Here is a 20,586-nt window from a genome sequence, read left to right as displayed (position 1 = left end):
CTGCTTGGTTGGCAGGCGCTGGGACCAAGCAACGGGAGCGCACCCCGCCGCGGGGATTCGAACCGCCGACCATGCGATCGGCAAGTCCTAGGAGCTGAGGTTTTACCCACAGCGCCACCCGCGTCCCCACTGTTAAGTACTCTTACTATTATGCTTAGGGTCTGCATATTTGGAAAACTGCTGAGGAGTGGCCAACTCCCGAAGGACTGCAATCTGCTTTCAGAATTAAAATCCAGCAGTGATCTACCACCCTTTTTAGGGGTTCAGCTCAAAGTTGTTGAGCTTTCACTTAGGGAGGGGAAATGCCTCGTTTTATACCCATTTTGTTGAGCTTCCGCTTTGGGGGGGACTTTTAAGGGGGAAGGGCTGTGGGAGCATTTGGCTTCCACCAAAACAGCGCTGTGGAAGCATTTTGCATCACAGCAAAAGTTCCATTTTCCGTTACAGAGATCAGGAGAAAATCCAGGCAGGGGAGGGGGCAGGGCCGGGAGCTCTTAATAATAATAATAATAATAATAATAATAATAATAATAATAATAATAAATTTTATTTATATCCCGCTCTCCCCAGCCGAAGCCGGGCTCAGAGTGGCTAACAACAGTAAAATAATAAAACATTCTAAAATCATTTCATTCTAAAATTAATTCCAATCAAATTAATTGCAATTAGTTCTGTGAGGATTGCGAAAGGAGGGAGTCAGGCTGTGCCCTGGCCAAGGGCCTGGTGGAACAGCTCTGTCTTGCAGGCCCTGCGGAAAGATGTCAAGTCCCGCAGGGCCCTAGTCTCTTGTGACAGAGCGTTCCACCAGATTGGAGCTACAGCTGGAAAAGCCCTGGCTCTGGTTGAGGGCAGCCTAACCTCTCTATGGCCTGGGACCTTCAAGACGTTTTTGTTTGAAGACCGTAAGTTCCTCTGTGGGACATACCAGGAGAGGCGGTCCCGTAGGTACGAGGGTCCTAGGCTGTATAGGGCTTAGGCAAAAGCAAAGGGAAATGAGCCCGCGATCGACAGCAACCTCCCGGGGATCGACCAGTCGATCCCAATTGACCTGTTGGACATCCCTGATCTACACTATCAGGGGGCTCACTGCCAAGAGTTCTGTAGATCTCTGCTGCTTCTTCACTATTGCAACTACTTGCTTACTTGACCTGTAGGGTTCCAGGCTCATATAAATCTAGCATGTTTGAATCCAATTAGTGCACGAAGGGGTTAAAACCACAGACTAAGCTGTCCTGCCAGCCTTAGCATATTTCATCACTTCCCACCTTGAGAGGAAGTGGGTCACCAAGGCGTTTCTATCTCTCACTATCCATGTGGATTTCAGTAGGTAAGGAGCTCTGTAAGAGAAGGAAAATGGAGTCTGAAACTAGAGTTTTTCTCTATACCAGTAGTTTAGAAATTTTTACATTTTATAGCTAAGCAACATTTTCACTGTCTGTGCATCTTTCCTGGCTGCTGACCTTTGAAGAGTTTTGTAAGTAGACCATTTTACGACTTAGACAAAGTGTGGTCTGTCTCTATGCTAGGGAAATGGGATAGCTTGGGGATATTTTGGGACTCGGAGGAAGGGCACATTCTAAAGGTTTTACAAGCCTTTATTTCCATGCTTTTCTTTGCTGCATGTTTTGTGATGTTAAATCTGTGCTTGGGTTCTCTCACCAAAGAGTACACGCCCCAAACTTGTGTCTTGGCTTCCAGGATTCCAGCACAACCACCTCTTGGTCTGGACCAGTCAACATTGGTTGAGGAAAAGGCAGTGGAGAAGCTGGTGGTAGCAATGCTGAGAAGAGAATGAGAATCAAATGGTGAAGAGGGGACCAGGGGAAGGGATTTGCCTAAGGACCCTCCAAAATTTGGAGTCTGAGCTACAGAGTTAGAGTCACAGAGCTACAATTTACAGACTTCCCTGTGAAGAGCAATTGATAGTTAAACCACTTTGGGAATGACTGCTCCCCACATTAAATGGGGGGCACCCTTTGCATGGTCACGCGCAGCCCCTGGACCCTATGCGGCACCATTAGCACAGGCTTGGCTTCGCCTTCCTCAGGTGGGATACCTGGAGGTCTCTGCCTACCTCAGCCAGTTGCCCAATCCCGCCTGGGGAGGCGTTGCCAAGGTGATCAGGCCAGGTAGGGGGAGGGACCACCCTGCCCACACAATAGGGGGAGGATCTTACCTGGGAATCGTCAGTTGGCTCCAGAGCAGAACTGAATAGGTGCCTCTGATCAACTCTCGGGACCCTTAACAAACTACAACTCCCAGAATTCAGTCGGGACTGTTTAGAGGGCTATCATAGTGCTTTGAATGTATGGGATGGATGTAATGTGTCTTTTATCATCTGACAGACATGAAATAAATATATTCCTTACTGGAATATTTTCGGAGATTAAAAGAGTAATGACCCCACACCGCTAAGCAGTGCTGAAAATGTTCTCCTCTTTTAAACAGCAAATATGTTGATTGCCATGTTGAAAGACTGCTTAATGATGTCAATTTCCAACTCGGCTACATTAAATTCCCTTCTCCAGCAATCTGTCATGCCTTATGTCCTAGTTATGCTGCAGCTCTGTGTCCCAAGGGGAAAGGATAACCTTTGTGCCATTACCATCTTTACACAGCTGGAAGTACCACTCTGTGCCCACCAGGATTCTCAAACAGATGTCCACACGAATGTCAACACTCCACGCGTTAGATCCAAACAAGCAGATGGGTTATTTAATTGCAGTGCTGGAAAGCAAAATACAGTGTTTTATTGCAATAGCCAGATTCACTACACATTAAGTGCCCCTACACCCAATGGAAATGGCCCAGCTTGGTCTGGATAGCTGTAAGATGATCAGGGGTTTAGCTAAACGTGGGGAGACAATCTTGGGTGTCCAAAAGACCTTGTATACCTGTCTTCTGAATTGCTCAGTGCTCTTTGGCCCACCAGATTAGTATTGCCTGCTTCCTCTTCCTCCCTCTTTCCCTCTTTTGTTTGAACCATGTAACTAAGCACATGCACAAGGCTGGAGCTCGCTAGCCCAGACTCTGTGCTTGAAGATCCTTTTTGTATTTTGTACTGAAGTGCCTTTTGCCTGTGTTGTTTCTGCTGCCTGAGTGAGACCTGTGATTACTGTAAGTAGAGCGTTCAAACTTACTGAAGTTTGTGGTCTTTCAGAGAGAGGCAGAGGCAAGGGGAGCACATTGTAAGCACTTAATTCTGGGACCTCTACAAATCTAACAACCTATATTTCTCCCACATTGCAAATACTGCATAGGCTTGTGTTTTAAACTTTACTGGGGGCTGTTTTGGCTAAAGACTGAGTCAAGCCCCACACAGTTTTTCTTTAGTTCAGGCAGTCAGCTGTTTGTTTTTTTCTTTGTAGTTCCCCACACGTGGGACTTCAGGATTAATTGGTATTCACCAGTTATTTCCCAACAATTTAGCCCCCAGAATAGTTACTGTAGGAGCCAGGAAGTACCTAGCACAAACCTTGCCTGAGGCTGCTTACACACACCATACCTTTGAAGGACTTCCCCATAGAATCATAGGGACTGTATTTGGTTAAGGATTTTGGAAACTGTGGCTTGGGCAGGGCACATATGCTTTCATAGTTGCTGTGTACACAGCCTTATCTATCCCAGGCACCAGCCACCAGACACACAGCAATCTCTTCCTGCATGCATGAAATTACATATTCATACAACAGACACAGGGACGCGGGTGGCGCTGTGGGTTAAACCACAGAGTATAGGTGTCAGCGCTGCCCAAGGTCCCAGCTCACACAAGACCAACGCTGCTTCTTCCTCGAGTTAAAAAGTCTTTATTGAAGTTCAGTTCCATTTCCAGACGCGCAGCGCGCAACGCTACGTCTATGCCTTAGACCGTAGAAGTCCCATCTGAATCTCCTCCCCCCTGACACCAGCTTAAGATTGTAGCCTTACTCCACCTCTTCCTCTGTTCCTTCTTTCTCTGGGTCCTCCTGCTAGTCGGAGTCTCAGCCCTCCTAGATTCTTCTGACGCTGAGTCCGCCGACTCTTCTCCCCCCCTCCTTCGGGCTTTAGGACCTGGCTCCCAATCCGGGTTTTCTGCTGTCCCGCGCTCCTCCACATTTGAACTTGGCGCGCGCGCGCAGCCTCCCACTTTCCTTCTGACCGTTACACTTGTGTCACCGCTCCCTCTTTCGGGGAGGCTAGCTGGACCTGGCCTTCCCTCCGTTTCCCCACTCCCCGATGGAGGAGAAGCTGGTCCTGACTCATGTGACTCTTCCCCCCCACTGTGCTCTGGTGGGGGAACTGGTCCTAATCCTCCGCTACTCCTTTGGGACTCCCCTCTGGTTCCTTGATTATGGATCGTCCCCCCTGGGACTCGCCTCGCCCTTACCATAGGCGCCCCCTCCTGGGAATCTTCTGATTCGCTGGAGAAGCTCATGGAATCTCTCGGGCCACTGTCATATTCCCCTACGCTCCCCTCTGATTCCTCTCCTCCGCTCTCTATTTGCTCTCTCCCCTGCTCTTCTGCTCCTGAGCCTCTGACAATAGGACTTGCCGATCAGAAGGTCGGCAGTTCGAATACCCGCGATGGGGTGAGCTCCCGTTGCTCGGTCCCTGCTCCTGCCAACCTAGCAGTTCGAAAGCACATCAAAGTGCAAGTAGATCAATAGGTACCGCTCTGGTGGGAAGGTAAACGGGGTTTCCGTGTGCTGCTCTGGTTCGCCAGAAGCAGCTTAGTCATGCTGGCCACATGACCCGGAAGCTGTACGCCGGCTCACTTGGCCAATAAAGCGAGAGGAGCGCCGCAACCCCAGAGTCGGTCATGACTGGACCTAATGGTCAGGGGTCCCTTGACCTTTACCTTACAACAGACACACTCTCTGACACACACCAAACATACAAAAACATTCCTCTAAAGCAGGGTTTCCCAAACTTGGGTCTCCAGCAGTTTTTGGACTATAACTCCCATCATCCCTATCTAGCATCCCTATGTAGTCAGGGATGATGGGAATTGTAGTCCAAAAACAGTTGTAGACCAAAGTTTGGGAAAGCTTGGTGTAAAGAAAGAGGAGTCAGAGGGATGTTTTATCTCTGATCTTTGCACTAAGCATCACAGAACTAAGAGAATGATAGAATCGTAGAGCTGCAGAGCTGGAAGGAACAGTGGGATCATCTAGTCCAGCCCCTGCAATACAGGAATATGCAGGTGTCCCATAAGGGGGTCAAACCTGCAACCTTGGTCTTATCGGCACCATGCCCTAACCAACTGAGAAAGCCCATGCCTCCTTAAGAGTCAAAGGCAGCAATTCAACCCACCCCAACAATGGGGTGAGGTGAAATAATACCTTTTCCTGTTGAGTTGGCAAAAGGCCTAACTGGTCTAAGAGTGCAGATCAGAGAGGCCTTCGCTGCCTTTTCCTTTCAAAGAGGGCTTGTCTTCGGTTTTATGCTGCAGTGGTTAAATCAGAAACCAAAGATCCCTTTAACTGTCCTGTGCTTGGCATCATTTGGCAGGTGGGTGTGATCAACTTAAAATGGCCTTGCAGGCCCTGGGGAGGCTAATTAGGCTTATGGGCCACAGGTTCCCAAGCACTGACAAACCATTTTTATTTTCAGCACAAATTCTTTAGATTAATACTGAGACCTGAAACCTGCAAGAAACAACTCCTTTATGGTAAGATGGAAGTTAACTGATGTTTCCTTTTATGTATGAGAGTGGCTTGAGTATATCTCTTAACCTCCTTTATCTTTGAAAATACACAGAATTTCAGCAAATCGTTTCTTTCATTGTACCAGGGATCATTAATAATGTACAGCAACGCTTCTCCTCTTTTGAATCTGTGACCTTATTACAATGCTGTGAAAGTTAAAAATTGGGAGAAAACAGTAATGACCTTCAACGAACTATCTTAAGAGAGAATCAAAATTGGCTGTTGGTATATTCAGGCAGAGCATGCCCTCTTTATATACGATTACGTAGGCCTGTTCAGTGGGCTAACACCAAAGGCAAAAGCTACATAATCTGCTTTACAAATAGTTTGAAGATGCCATTTTAGATGCAGCATCATTATTTTGTCGCTTATCAAGGCTGAAGAATTCTCACTATCTTATCTGCCTTTCCCCCTGTTTTGATGAAAATATTTCCTGGATGTTTACATAGCCCCTGCATACAATTGCACCCCCCCCCCAGCCAACTATTTGCATGGTGGTTTACAAATAACAACAACCACCAAGGCATGATAGGCCTCTGCCCCAAGGGACTTACAATGGAACAACACCCCATTAAATTCTCTCCCTCCACCCTCATCCCAGCCAACAGATTTGTCAGAAAATTTAATAGCAAATTATGTAAATAAAGGTAATTTATCTGCATAATTATATTAGTTGCTATTCCCATTGTGGTAAAAATTCCTGCATAATCACTGATGGAAAAAAAAGATAGCAAATAATTTGTCTTGGGTATGTTGCGGAACAATTGCCTCAGATACTGCGTCCTGCGGTTTCATATGGAGTTCATCATCATCATCAAACCTTTATTGCATTAGCATACAGCCATAGCAAGATAAGACAAAAATGCTAGAGAGAAGCAACCTGATAAAACAGAATTCAAACAATATTACTGACATTGTGACATTTAAATTACCCTAAAACAATAATATAAAAATTTAGTTGCCAGCGCCGGGAATCTAAAATGCAGATGTATATAAAACATATAATGGCCCCCAAATAGGCTCGGCACATTAGGTTAAAAAGGTAATACAAAGAATTAAAACAGGTCCAGGTCTGGGACACACTACCCAGTCAGTGTAGCCCTAAGTTTCAAAGCCTGCACTATAAAGATTGCCACCCCACGTGAAATTTGGGGATTTGCGTCCACAAGAAGGAATTTCAAACAGTCTTCCTTAGATGTGATGGTGGGCGGGATCAAGAGGAGGAGCTTAGTTCTTATTAGCTCATAAATAGGGCAGTAGAAAAAGAAGTGTATGAAGTCCTCTACTTCATTCATTGTGCATGGACATAGACGCTGAGTAATGGGGGTCTTAAAGTAAATGGAGTTAAATGGTGGTAGCTAAACTGAATTTAGCTGGCTATGTAAATTACCTAAGTCTTCTCCTATGAGTAAAATGTTATGCTAGGACTTGGCCTGGCTGTGAGATACGTGTTGGCTCAGAAGTGGTCAGACAACAAAAAAAGACCTTGTAGCATCAGATGATTCTTGTATCCCCAAAATACTGTTGTTACATTAAACTGCTTTAGCGATAGAACTGAATACTGTACTCATAAATATTAATATTTTACCTTTAAATAAATCCCTTAAGAAGGACTTGAACCTGGCTTCCGGCTTACAAAGCATTTAATGGATCAGTCGCCATCACGTAATCCTTCATGAGGTCAAATGCTTTTTTGGCACCTATCAGATAGGATTGACATTTGAGGGTTGAGTTATAAAGCCTTGATAATGGAGGCATATAATGGGAAAACTGACAGACCTTTAACTATAGCTGGGTGAATAGCACTGCGGTCTTACAGGGAGAGAGAGAATATCCCACAACCCCCCCCCCAGGCCAAACTAGATAATATGGCAGCATATAAAGTAATAAATGGCAGATCACTGAAGCAAAAGTCCATTTTTCCCCTAAAATTGAGTGTAACAAATCCTCAGCCTGTGGTCGAAAGACTAAGATTTCCAAAATTTCTAGTGAAAATTGATTGCAGCAAGAAGTATGTTTTTGATTGTTAGTACAATACACTTGGGTTGTCACAGAAAAGTATTACTTGGTTAGCCTGGAAGCTCTGGACGTCTCAAAGAAATGATAAGCTGCTTTCATGGGCCGTCTTTCTATTAGAGCTAAGGTAGCTTTTTTTTTAAAAAAAGAAAACACCTTCTCAGGTTGAGAAGGCAGAGGATATTGCCTGCTTCTGATTGGATTTTGTGAGCACTGTCAACCCTCACCGAATCCATCGTGATTTATGACTCTTTCAACCCCTGCACAGAGAAGGGCTTAAATCAGGAAGCGATTTGAGAGCCTGTGAGCTAAAGTGAAATAAATATTTGGGGTGGAGGAGACTGAACGAATCCAGATGATTCCAGAACAGGATGGGCAATATGCGTGTATACTTGTAAAAAAACAACAACCAAGCAACCCACTGTTGCGGTAATTTTGAGACTTGATTATTGGAAGGGATCTATGTTCCTCAAATAACAGAGCAATATGTAGCCACACTGTCATGTGGTAACTTCCACCATTATATATTCATGTGACTTGAAAATCACTTGGGTGGTTGGTGCTGGTTACAAAGCAATTGCTGTGGTGCATGAGAGAGGGACTAGAAAGTTAAAAGAATGGCCATTACTGTTCGAGTATCACTGATAGTGCACTTTCTTTTTTTAAAGAAAGTACTCTTTTCTTCTGTGCCCGTCGAGAGCCAGTGTGGTGTGGCCAGTGTGGTGTGTGGCGTTACAGTGGCTATGACCAGGGTCAAATAAATAAGTTTTACTGGTTATTTAGGCAGATGATACTATGTGATGCTTATGGGTCCAGCACTATTACTATTGATGTGGTTTCATGTGACGATGGTAGCATTGCTGTGTGGTGGTTTGTTTTCTTCTTTTTCTGGATATGGTGCTTGGCTTCACTCTTTTTATTACTGATCTGTTAGCCACCTTAAATCTTCTCAGAGAATAAGGAGGGCAGGTTTTTTTGTTAAAAAATGGCAATAAAATTTTAAAAAAGGCCTTTTGGTATATTTATTTATTTATAAACATAATTTTTTATTGAATTTTTCCATATTTCATTTTAATTCAATACACATATTCACAACATCTTATTTGCTTAAAGTGAGCTTTGACTTCCTTCTACCTCTCTTTCTGACATCCCTATAGCCTATAACATATCTTTCGCATTCCCATAATCACTTCTTTGTCTATAATCACCTTAAGAAATCACATTCTTATTTATAAATCAGCATCATAATTTTACATTACAAAACATTTCACGTTAATGCTACAAACGTTTTTAAATGAGTACAGTTTTCTTTCAAATAATAAATAAATTTGCTCCAGTCCTTTTGATATTTTTCTTCGGGCCGATTCCTGATTCTCCCCTCTCCTTCGCCAACTCCACAAATTCTACCATTTTTATTCTCCAGTCTTCCAATGTAGGGAGTTCTTGCTGCTTCCACAAATTGCCTATGTTTTTGAGGATGGGTTATTAATTTATTCGCTTTGGAGTCGCCTATTCTACTATACTACTACTACAATTTGACTTGAAATGTTCTTAATGATAACCAGCTATATTCTGTTCATGTCCTAAAATTGGAAGTACTTCAACCACTTTGAGCACTGATGTTTTCAACCTGCAAGAAAGAGTGTTTTGTTTTGTTTCTAACTCTCAAGTGAACATCCATAATCTCCCCTTAAAATTAACAACTGGTTTATGAAAATCCCAGACCATCTTCGAGTTGCACAGAAATTATCACTGTAATCAGAAATTCTCTTTAGAATGAAATGTCAGAGGAGGAAGGGGATATTTCTCAGACATGCTAATTCAGAAACTGCCTATCTGTCAAGCTGCTTGCTTTTGCCCACCAACTTCTAAATTTGCCCTTTCAAAAAACCACATCAGGATTCATTTTTAAAGATCAGGTGAAATGCAATAGTTGGCATCCGTCAGCCTTGAGAGACAGTGGGGTGCTCCTCCGGAGGTGAAGTCAAACAGCTGTGTTAGCAACACCAGATTGACCTTCCCAAGGTGCAAGTCTGGTCAGTGTGGATGGAGGCCCTGAGCAGCCCAGCTGAAGACTCCCCTCTCAGCCTCACTGAAGTCCAAAGGAAAGCATTTGGCACCAGCTTGGCTGCAGGAGTTGCTGGAAGGAGTCAAATCCAACCTTCTTAGAGACTCCACACCAGACTCCTATAGGGTTTACGTCTTAGACGTAGCCTTTTCTTCTCTTGAAGATTTCCTGCAAGGCGGTGGAGGTTTAGGATCAGAGTTTTCCTTCTTTTTAAAAATTATATTTTTTAAATAAATTTTTAAAATTGTTAAATTCATATGGCCATCCTGACCCAAGCCAACTGAAGGAAGTGCAAGGTCCCATTCTGAACCAGAATTTGGGACCAACAAGTCTCTGCCTCTGAATGTGGCCTTAACCTTTTATCCTCCTCGGTTAAAGGTAAAGGGACCTCTGACCATTAGGTCCAGTCGTGACCGACTCTGGGGTTGCGGCACTCATCTCGCTTTACTGGCCGAGGGAGCTGGCGTACAGCTTCTGGGTCATGTGGCCAGCATGACTAAGCCGCTTCTGGCAAACCAGAGCAGCGCACGGAAACGCCGTTTACCTTCCCGCCGGAGTGGTACCTATTGATCTACTTGCACTTTGATGTGCTTTCGAACTGCTAGGTTGGCAGGAGCAGGGACCGAGCAACGGGAGCTCACCCCGTCGCGGGGGTTCGAACTGCCGACCTTCTGATCGGCAAGCCCTAGGCTCTGTGGTTTAACCCACAGCGCCACCCGCATCCCACTCCTCGGTTATTGTGCCTCAAATATATCTTCCTTCTCACCGCTTCCTCTGCTTCTGATGCCAGTGGAGGGTGAAGAACTGATAGGGGAGCAGCAATAGCAGGCAGTGCCCTCTGGGACTAGAATTGCTATCCCTCCCCAGCAAGGCAGTGCCTCTGCCCTTAAGAGACCTGAGGGCTCTCGGGTCTTACGCAGCTGTGTAATGCACAGTACCAGCTCATGCAGCTGTTGCTTTGAAGCCCTGATGATTCATTACACATCTGACAATTATTCAACATGATGCTTGAAACTGATATATTATTATTTTGCCTCTCTGCATTGCTACTCTTGTCTCCTGATAGCTTCCTGTTTCATTTCCTGAGTGGGACGTTATCAGTTTAATTTCAGCACCGCTTCATCGAAGGGCCCCTTCATGTCTTTTTGGAGTCACTAGAAAACTGATTGCTTCCTGCACTATGAAGGCCGTGTCTGAAGGCCTGAACCGGGTAATGGGGTAAAGTGTTTTTCAGTTTGATCTTCCATTTACCGCATAGGAAATAGCCATGCTGTGGCAGCACTGACACCACAGAGTTAATGTGAGAAGGGATTGTACATTTGAGAAGGCCACTGCTGAAAGCTATTATTGAAGGCCTTTCCAAGATGGCTGTGATGCATGCTGGCCACATAAGCTTTGTGCTTCCTTACTATTCTCTGAAATCTATGCTGTCTCCCTGTGGATTCTTAGTGATCTGTAACTTGGCTTTGGTTATGTACTATCATAGGGTTGCCAGGACACAATTGACTTGCCGCATTTCGGAAATTCCCCCCGGACATCAGTTATGCCTTTGAAATATGGACGTACCTTCCAACATTTCTCTAATGAAAGTAGGGACACCGTAGGGTTGTATACTGCTGCAGGAAGCCATATTGTCTCATTTCCTTTTTATTGTTCCTGCTGAAAGGAATTTTGGCTAGCAGTACATATACAAGACCTACCTGGATTTTTTTATTATTTAAAAAAAGCTTTGGCTATAAGTGGGAAAATGTTGGTATACTTTTTAAATAAAATTAGACCTGTATGAGTTTTGGTAGCTTTCCTTTCTTAATTTTCATCTCAACATTTGCATATTTAGGGGCTAAGAAACATAGGAGTTTGGTAATCGTTTCTCAAAATAAATGGTGGTTGATTTAAAACTACTTTCTTGACAGCAGTTTCCATCCTTCTTTGTGTTATCAGACTTTTGGTGCGTGCATAACACATGATCTGGATTCACTGCCGGTTTGCTCACAGGCTAATTAGATACCATGTAAGAAAAGGGATCACACACACACACACACACACACACAATCTGATACCACATAGGGAATAGGAGAACATTGTGTTAACAAGGCACGGAATAATTATTTCAGTAGGCTGAGCATAGAAGTGTTCAATCAAAACTTGAGCTTTAAAAGAATGAAATTTGATTGAACTATTTAAAAGTGTCCTTGAAAGGGGAAGAGTGGACCCCTGTGGGGGGAAAAACTTGGAAAATGTGTAATTTTTACTCATCCCTACTTAAAACTCTGGAAATATCAGATCTCGTGACCTAAACCTCCATATTTAAGTATTACACCTAAACTGTTTTTAAGTCTTATACTGTTTGAATAGACTTGCTTTAGCACACATTTTAATTGTAGATATTTATTTTAATGTTTTGATGGAATTCTTTTATTGTGTATTTTAGGTATGTATATTTGTATTTCTTTAGAACTGGTTTTATACCTGTAAACCGCTTTGAATCCACCTTGGCAATTAAGCAGGTAATAGTCATAATATGCTTATTATTGTGCTATTTAAGAAACAATGGGATTGACAAAAAAGCATATATCACAGTGATACTGCTCTCTCAGCCACTGCAGGCGCTGTAACCATCCAACAGATTCATTTTACCCCTGATGGCACACTCTTCCATTGTCTCTTGAGACAGACGGATGCCAACAACAAATTATATTAATCTAAGATGTAGTCATATTTAGAAAGTTGTGCACACTTCTGATCACCCCACCTCAGCAAGGTCATAACAGAGTTGGAGAATGTACTGAAAAGGGCAACTAACAGTTCAATCTTCCACATGATTTCTCGGAAGTAAATCTCCGAGACTAACTCCCAGACAAGTTAGTAGAGGAAGGGTACAATTCTAAATGCACTTACTAGTGGGGGATACACCTGAACACACCTCTGAGTAAACATGAATGGGACTACACTGTAAAATAATAAAGGGACTGAAGTTGCAGAGAACAACTACCAGACTTTTAGAAGACATCTGAAGGCAGCCCTGTTTAGGGGAGCTTTTAATGTTTGATGCATTACTATATTTTAATATTTTGTTGGAAGCTGCCCAGAGTGGCCGGGGAAGCCCAGCCATCTGGGCAGGGTATAAGTAAATTATTATTATTATTATAGATGACCTTTGGGGTCCCTTCCAGCTCTTAATATTGTGGGATTCTATGATGTTTCATTTATATGCAGGTCACGTGTTTGGGATCTTTTATTTTAGAAAAGGAGAATGACTACCTGGTAACTGGGGAGGCAATAGGACTAAAGTTGATCAGATTATAAATGGTATGGAGAGAGAGCATAGACTGAAAATTAGGGCCATCCAATGAAACTGGCCAGCACTCATTTCATAATAAACAAAAGGAAATAGTACCAACATACTTAACTTTCAGAATTCATTGCTACTAGATGTGGCAGTGGCTATTAGTTTGGATACTTTAAAGAAGCTATCACACAAATGGAAGACAGGTCTACCAAATGACTTACTAGGTACTATGACAAGCTAAAAGTCGTCTCTATGATTAAAGGGCAGTGTACCTCTGATTGCTGGGGTTCCACACAAGCCCCACCTGCTACGTCAGGGCACACTTCTGGTCTTCCTAAGGCATCTGGATGGCCATTGTTGGAGATGGAATACTGGACCCATTGTCTGATCCACCATCACACTCTTTGTGGTGCTGGTGTGCCCTCCGGATGCTGTTCAAGCTCCACTAATCTCCAGCCAGCTGAGGCAATGGCCGAGCAGCCAAACAGTCTTGCAACGTATTGGGTGGGACACAGATGCCCCATTCCTACAGCGGAGATTCTTGGGATGGGTTGGCCAATGCATGGTGAAATTTCTGGAACGGGATTGCAGTGCTTTCCTTTCTTTAGCCACAGCTACCAACAGTATTGGGACACGGGTGGCGCTGTGGGTAAAACCTCAGCGCCCAGGGCTTGCCGATCGTCAGGTCGGCGGTTCGAATCCCCGCGGTGGGGTGCACTCCCGCTGCTCGGTCCCAGCGCCTGCCAACCTAGCAGTTCGAAAGCACCCCCGGGTGCAAGTAGATAAATAGGGACCGCTTATTAGCGGGAAGGTAAACGGCGTTTCCGTGTGCTGCGCTGGCTCGCCAGATGCAGCTTGTCACGCTGGCCACGTGACCCGGAAGTGTCTTCGGACAGCGCTGGCCCCCGGCCTCTTAAGTGAGATGGGCGCGCAACCTCAGAGTTGGACACGACTGGCCCGTACGGGCAGGGGTACCTTTACCTTTACCTTTACCTTACCAACAGTATTTACACAAATATATGCCGATCTGTACCAAATTCTGTAAGTCCTTCATAATTTGTTCGTGTGCCACACCTGGTATTTGTTAGCCAAATCTCTTTCTCCCTGTACAGTCAGGTTAACTTGGCAAGGTCTGAACTGAAGCAACCAGGGCAGATTGTTACAATGCTTACACAAGGCGAGGATTTGGTTTTTCTCCCATCAGCTCCTACAGGTAACTTTTTGCATGCCTGTGATCAATTCTTTTAATGTTTTGTACCTTTCCAACACAAAAATAAAAAGGAACCTTCCCCACGACAAAATGTGATGCAATCCACTATTTATTTTGACTGGTCATTCTTAGAAGAACATAACGAGTATCTCTCTTCTGAATGTCCTGCCTTAGAAAGGGCACTTTTTTCCTTATGCAAAGTGTATCTCTTGGGGTTCATTAGTTTTCCTTATTTTCTTATATCAAATGATCATATCAAATGTTCCTTTACTGCAGTCACAGCTCTTTTCAACATAAGGAAAGCAGTTCTTTAATATGCAAATTTAAGAGACAAAGTTGGGGTTTTCTTGTATAAACCACAGGCATTCATAAAAAAAAAAAAAGAAACCAAGATCACACAGTTTTGTTTTCAGACTGTTTTCTTAACTGAGAGATAGCTGGGAGCCTGGTTTCTTTACAAAGGGCACCTTCACTTTCATGTAATCTAATAAACATTGCCAAAACACAACTCAGTTATAGGAACATTACAGTGAAATTGCAGGCAGTGTGATGAACGTTGTATCAGCTTCTTATGGTCCCATGAAAATGGCAGCATTACCCTGCATATTCACTTCTTAGCTTGCCTCTTAAGAAAGCTCTGAATGTGCATCAATTTCATCCCACTTGTTGGAGAGACTTTTTAAGCTAAGATTTTCTAAATTATTTGAGCGATTAGTTCAGCCTTGTAAATAACCACTTGCCTATTTCCATTAGTAAATAAGAACAGTCACCAGCTGAGAAGTCAGGGAAGCTTTTGTTGAACTAAAAGAGAGTGGGTTCTTATTTTTCATGAAGGTTGCCAGTGAGCCGCAGAATTAGCAGTGTCCCTGACATTCAGCATTCTCTGCCTCACAATGTGCATCTCAGCAATTTTTAATCTTTGATTGCAGTTTCTGGCAAGAATTTAAGACCCCAGATTTCTTCTCCAGCCTGGGTTGTAATCTGAACCAGCGAAGTACTTAATTTGCTTTCCTATCCTTAAACTTCCTCATCCAACATTTCCTTTTTTTTCTTCCTTGGCTGCAGCAGGTGAGAAGAAACGTGGGCCTGCCATTTAATAGATGCCATATTGACACACAATTTGCCTTTGAGCCACTGCTCACATTCTGGGGAAACAGGAAGGAAATCCACAGCCCCTAACTCACCCCATTTATATCCAAACAATTTATTCCATAGCCTCCCCAAAAAGCAGTAGGTGAGGTTCCCCACCCCACAAAAGGTAAAGGTACCAAGTACTGCTTGCTTTTACCCACTGGAATTCAAGAAATACATGCTTATTCTTGTCTGTGCCTGTGTCATCCATATCCTGCGACCTACCTTTTTGTTTGATCCTTACCAAGGTCTCTTTAGTTTTCACTAGGGTTAGGAAATAAATTAAAATCTGTTCTCATTTGCAAGTGAATCTATCAAAGCTCTACATTCTGAAACAATGTGAGAACCGAAACAGCCAGCTTTTGAAAATTTCACTTGTCTGAATTTTGCGATGCAGTTCACCAACCAATGTTTATCAAAATGCATATAGTTGGAGAAAGTGTGCATAAAAATGAACACATTAGTAAAAAAAATATATACAAAAATGTGTTGTATTGGGGGGAAATGGCTTGCAAAAATGTGTACTTTAGTCAAAACTGCATCCAAAAATGTGTTTATTTGGAGGAGTTTGCACTAAAGCCCATGATGGATAGCTCAGTCAGTAGAGCATGAGCCTCTTAAACTGGGTTTGAGCACCACATTGAGTAAAACATTCCTGCATTGCAGGGGCTTGGACCAGATGACCCCCGGTGTGCCTTCTAATTGCATAGTTCTGTGATTCAAAAATGCTGATGAATTTTCATGAGGATTGTTTCAAACGAATTGCTGCAGAACTGATTTTAATATTGGAAAAATGAGAAAGTGGGAGAACCAAAATTGACAGCTTCTTTCATCCCTGGTTTTGACTAAGTATCGCTCCTGGTTGTCACAGCCCCTGAATCCTAACTATTCTCTTAAAGCCTTCTGTGATGCTATTAGTTTCCCAGGTTCCCAGTCTGCCAGAGGTGCAAAAAGGTTTTCTCTGTGCATGCAGAGGTAGCTGATGCCTTTCCCTCCCATTGATGGGGTGGCTCATAGGGGCATGCCCACATCATTTTGTTCTATCTGTTTATCTGCTTGTTTAGATACAGCAGCTATTTTGTGTTAAGCCATATCCATTTTGTGTTATCCCACACAATCCATGACAGCTATTTTGTGACTAGAACCCATGGCACTTTTGCAAGATTGAGAAAGTGCCTACTAGCCCCCAAAGGACCTGTGTTAGATTCAGCACCCCCGCATTTGCTTACATACTTTTCTTCCTGCAGTTTGAGAAAGGCTGGTGATTTTTGCTCTGTAGGAGTTCTCTTCACTGTCACAGTATATGCCCAAAAGCATATTGTAGATGTTCTGCAGCAGGAACATTTCCTGACAAGTTAGGCCATACCTTCACAGTTGTGTTGGGTGGTGGTCCAGGTCAAATGTGCTTCCCTTAGACCTAAGTGGAGTGAAAGTACCTCCTGCTCCTAATTTTTCCAATCCTTTTCTCCTTGCCACAGGCTGGACTGGAAGCAGCTGGTCAGGAACAGCGCCAATTCTTGGGAGAAAATTTGCTCAGGGAGCATTGCTGTCCATGCTTCGCTTTCAGCATCTGCTGAGGAAGAAGTGGCTGGCGCCTTGTGTTCTGCTGTGTGAAACTGGGAGGAGCTGGCCTGCAAACACCTTAGCTGGGGGAGAACAGGTTCCCCAAAGGAGCAAGAGGTAGGATACAAATCAGGGTGGGTGGGGGTAACATGTTTGCTCTATTATGGCTGCTAGAGAGAACCCTAAAGTAAATGGAACAGTCTTTGTATCATTCTGACATATTCAATATCTTGACATATGATATGCTAGATTTCTGTAGCATTCTTTAGAACGATGGGAGAAGTATTGGTGTTAATGGACTATTTAATGAGGTTGCATGAATAAGGGGCCAAGAGTTGATTGCCTAAGACAGGGGTAGTCAATTTACCCCCTCCAGATGAATTTAGATTGTTGTCTGTAGCTGATGGGAGTTCAGAAACATACAGAATGCAGTAAGCTGGCTACTTCTAGGGGGCCTAGGAAGTTCGGGGGTTTCTTGGATCATACATTTCGCCACTGTGCTACACCAGCATTTTGTGTGTGCATGTGTCCCAAATGTATGGAGAACCGAGGAGGCATGTCTTCTGTATATATTCAACACTGCATATATTCCTTCTTGCTTTTGGCTTTTCACATACTGCACTATGAACAGCAACTCTCCACAATACAGTAGTATTTATTGATAGAAAATCTCAGTTCAAGTTAGCTTTTGTACATGCTACCAACATGTACAATGAAAAAGTATAGTCTGTTGATTCTCATTACTAGTAGTAGTAGTAGTAGTAGTAGTATTTTGCCATTTAACTTGACAACATTTATTTTAACTTTTGGGCGTTTATACATTGCCAAAATGTACTTTCAATATTAATATAGTTTAAATAATATTTTACTCTTGAAATGTCCACTTTTTAAGCTTAATATTGCTCATGGTAGTGCAGTTTTGTTAGTATTATAATAGCTCAACCATTCCTTTCAGACCATAAACAGCATCTTAATAAAACAATGAGCTTTTTATATAGAGATCTACACAGTTGATTAGGAGTCTAAAATGAAGTCTGTGTTTAAATCAAACATTTTTACAGTACAACAAATACATTTTATACATTTTTGGAATCCCTCTTTCTATGTGGGTTATTACATTGCTGGGGGGGGGATGGGGAAACACAGCCAAGAGTTTGTGGTAACATTTGAAAAACCAACAGACCAACCAACCGACTGACCCACCTACCCATCTGCAAAGCCCCCTAAATACTGGGGAGGTGTGAAGGATTTACGTATGCCTAGCTGGAAAGTGATTTGGTATGTCACTGGAGTTTCAATATTCAAATATTACTCTTAAGTATTTGCTACTGCAGGACAAAAAATGGGCAAGGTGGAGGGAAATCTGAGGCAAATGATAATGCAGCTTTTGGCCTTTGGCAAAAAAATAAAAAATCAGTCAGGGAAACCAATAAAAAGTTTAGGGATTATCTAATCTACCTTGCGTAAACTGTCCTTTTCCTATGTCTTTCCAACTTCTTTTAAAACGAGGGGAAAATCTACCCCTTTCCCTCAATAACTTGTTTAAATGTCCAGCCTTTTTCAGACTTGCACATTTTGTCCAACAGCTACATCTGAACTCTTCGGCTTTCTGCCCTTCCTGCACCAAACAGCTGTTCTCCCATCTCTCATTATTTTAGCATTTTAGTTATAAAAAAAATCTTAATACCCCCCCCCCAGTATTTTATTTAGGGCAGAGGTTCCCCCCGCCCTACATTACTCTCTATTCTGCCTTTATTGTTTTGACTGCAAGGAATGCTTGAACATCTGTTGCACAACAGAACCACTGCATATTGCAGGATTCTGGAGCATGTCCTAGACTCCTTTTGTGTGGAGTGCTAGCTCAGCTCTTGGGCTCATGCAGACGGTGAGAGCAAACTTCTTAGAACGTGCCCAACACTCCTCTGATGGTGTTATATGACATAGGAATGTGGGCAATAGGCAGGTATGCCATCTTCCAAACCATTTGCCAATGTTGTCACCTAAAAGTCCACACCCGGCTTCCCAGAACCTTCAGGATACATAAACTGGGACAGTTTGAAAGTGACTTCTCTTTAGGCTACATTTGCCACGCTCTGTCAAGCTTGTATTTATGCTATGCTTTATTAGTAATGATGGAACGAGACATGATGGCAGCATGCCCATTTGTTCAAATGCAAGCTTGTCCCAATCAAATGTTAAGGGTGAATGTGGAAGTCTAGAGCAAAAAGGTCCTAAATTTTATCTCATGGACCAGCAACCTGCATTCAGGTCCTCCATGTGAGATTGGAGAAGGTCCTCTTATTGGCTAGGGAAACGTCAGAGGTCCCTTTACACCCAGAGCCCAGAAATTCTGTTCTCTTGCCAACAGAAAGAGGAACAGCAGCTGAAATATATAACTGCTCTCGACAGTGTTTTTTTTTAAGTCTTTTGTTTATATTACTTAGCTTTTCATTGTAAACCACTTTACTTAATAAGCGTTAAGATCTAAGCTTGTTTGAATTGGATGCCAAGCATAACAGCTTGCTTGCTTGCGCTATGCACAAAGCAACAGCTCATTGTGGTACATTACTCCTGAAGGGCTTTGGCATGGGAAGCAGCAAGACAGAGGTGGCTGTTGATTCTGGAACAAGTGGGAATCCCATCTTGTTGCCCGCATGCCCATCTCAGGCCCTTAGCATTACTGTTTCACATCTGGACATCAACACACACTCACCATCCAAAGCAAATTTCTTTCCTATGTACAATAGACTCAAGTCAAAATGTGATGCTCAGATCGCTGTATGAAATGTTACCAAAGACACTGCTATGCCGGATGCGAAGTAACATTCCGTTTGCTTTCTAAAACTGGATAATTTTTGATAACTTACATGCTTAAGTGCATGTTTAATTTCCATCCAGTTAATAATAAAGAAAATAGGAACAACTTGAATCTAAAATCATGGTGTGTGAGATATATATATTTCATATACATATGTCCATTGATCCCTTCCTCCAACTAGATTTCCACATCTCCCCCCCCCCCAAGTTTACTACAAAAGGAGAGAGGGTTGTTTATTGTACATTGGAAAGGCGTGCCTGGAAAAGTTAACTACAGTGCTAGGATCACTGACAAACCATATCTACATTACAATATATAGCTCTGCATCTGTTTATTTCTGCTCTAATACAGGCAGCCATTCTTAAATATTTTCTTATCTCTGGTGATAAAATATCAGGCAAAGATGAAACGATTATCATTGATTAAGAATACCCAACCAGTCACATGCTTCTTAAACCTGACACCTCAACGGGTAACAAACTCAGGAGGACCCCCTCCTGAAAGTCCTATTACATGACCATCACTTATTAGAAACTCAAAATAGTCCTGATTAATTTTATATTGGCCATGTAGCTTCATGTTATTGTACGTTGTAGCAAATAGTAATGTAGTGTGTTCACTTCAACATCAGATTCTTCCAAATTTTTTTTGTGTTTTTAAATCTGCTTCAAGCAATTTGACTCAACAAGGATAACTGTATTCCAGTACTCTGGCCAAAGGCCATTTTTCTTCTGCGTTCAGCATTGCAGCCAGTACACTGCTGGTATTAAATGTTAAATTGCAGTAGTTGCGGTATAATTCCAA

At 43.0% G+C, this 20,586-nt stretch overlaps 2 long non-coding RNA genes across 8 annotated transcripts in view; one reads left to right on the top strand and one right to left on the bottom strand.

Annotated features, from left to right (window-relative positions):
• The first annotated feature begins 1,221 nt into the window (after window positions 1–1,221).
• Window positions 1,222–20,586, top strand: part of LOC128417922 (uncharacterized) — a 75,162-nt gene continuing 55,797 nt past the window's right edge. For 5 of the 7 annotated variants that reach the window (XR_008331618.1, XR_008331617.1, XR_008331616.1 and 2 more), the window contains exons 1-2: window positions 5,510–5,650; window positions 16,880–17,081. This is a non-coding gene — a long non-coding RNA (uncharacterized LOC128417922). The other 2 variants (XR_008331613.1, XR_008331615.1) reach the window with 2 other exon arrangements.
• Window positions 5,770–8,085, bottom strand: LOC128417924 (uncharacterized). Its single transcript, XR_008331620.1, has 3 exons — window positions 7,753–8,085; window positions 7,276–7,387; window positions 5,770–5,833 (listed from the first exon to the last, which is right to left on the bottom strand). It is a non-coding gene; the product is annotated as an uncharacterized LOC128417924 (long non-coding RNA).

This window comes from Podarcis raffonei, chromosome 7 (genome assembly GCF_027172205.1).
Source record: "Podarcis raffonei isolate rPodRaf1 chromosome 7, rPodRaf1.pri, whole genome shotgun sequence".
NCBI lineage: Eukaryota > Metazoa > Chordata > Lepidosauria > Squamata > Lacertidae > Podarcis > Podarcis raffonei.
The sequence above is the reverse complement of the archived record's forward strand: the minus strand, read 5'-3'. Positions and strand labels throughout refer to the sequence as shown.